Consider the following 1320-nt stretch of genomic DNA (forward strand, 5'->3'; position numbering starts at 1 on the left):
GAAAGTACCAAAGGACCTGAAGGGGGCTGCAACCCTGTAGGTGGAACAACAATATGAACTAACCAGTACCCCCTGAGCTTGTGTCTCTAGCTGCAAATGTAGCAGAAGATGGCCTAATCGGCCATCACTGGGAATAGAGGCCCCTTGGTCTTGCAAACTTTATATGACCCAGCACATGGGAAGGCCTCGGCCAAGTAGTGGGAGTGGGTGGGTAGGGGAGCAGGGGCGGGGAGGTATAGGGAACTTTCAGGACAGCATTTGAAATGTAAATAAAGAAAATAATAATAATAGAAAGAAAGAAAGAAAGAAAGAAAGAAAGAAAGAAAGAAAGAAAGAAAGAAAGAAAGAAAGAAAGAAAATGACTGTTGCTCTGGTTCAGTTATCAAATGCTTAACCAAAACTGGAAGAAAGCAAACATAAATATATCACGATAAAAAATAACATGACCAAGTAGATTGTGGTAAATAAAAAAAATTACAAAGGCATCCAGAGATAAGATGGCTCCGTTTTTTAACAAAGGAAAGACAAAAACCTTGCAGTTTTCCATTATAAGCAATGTAAAGGAGAAGGCAGGGAGGGAGTTGACAGACAATACTTACCAAAAGCTGCCATCTTCCCCTCTTTATGATAGAAACTAACAATTAATTATAAAATTGATTTAAAGAACATATATAGATCCGGGCACCATTCCCACCAGAGGAATGGTGTCCCCAAGGAGCACTCTCACTGCCTGAGCTGGTAAGGGAGCCATCTTTGCTCCGGTTCACCCAGGCTNCAGTCTGCACTGGTGAGAGTGTGGACTACAGAAGCTACACAGCTTTGGNACAGACAGAAGCAACCTAGCTTCTGGGACAGACCCTGTTTAAGGCTCCAGACATCTGGGCTCCTTCTCCGCCAGAGGAAAGGTGACCACCCAGGAGGGCTCTGTCTGCCAGAGCAGGTGAGAGAAACAGATTATGTCCAGGGTCCCTCAGAGTCTAGCCTGTGCAGGTGAGTGTGCAAAAGGCAACGACACATCTTCTGGGACAGGCCCCATTTTGGGCCTATATCTTCAGCCAGGAGGCAGATCTGAACGCCAGGCCTCTGTGCACCTTCCTTGCAAGAGGAGAGCTTGCCTGCAAAGAGTATTCTGACCACTGAGACTCAGGAGAGAACTGGACTCCCAGGACTGCTTACAGAGGCTAACAGAATCACAGGAGGAACAAGCTCCAACCAGAGACAACTATAACAACTAACTCCAGAGATTACCAGATGGAGAAAGGCAAACTTAGGAATCTTACTAACAGAAACCAAGACCACTCACCATCATCAGAACCTAGC

This window comes from Mus pahari, chromosome 15 (assembly GCF_900095145.1).
Source record: "Mus pahari chromosome 15, PAHARI_EIJ_v1.1, whole genome shotgun sequence".
Taxonomy (NCBI): domain Eukaryota; kingdom Metazoa; phylum Chordata; class Mammalia; order Rodentia; family Muridae; genus Mus; species Mus pahari.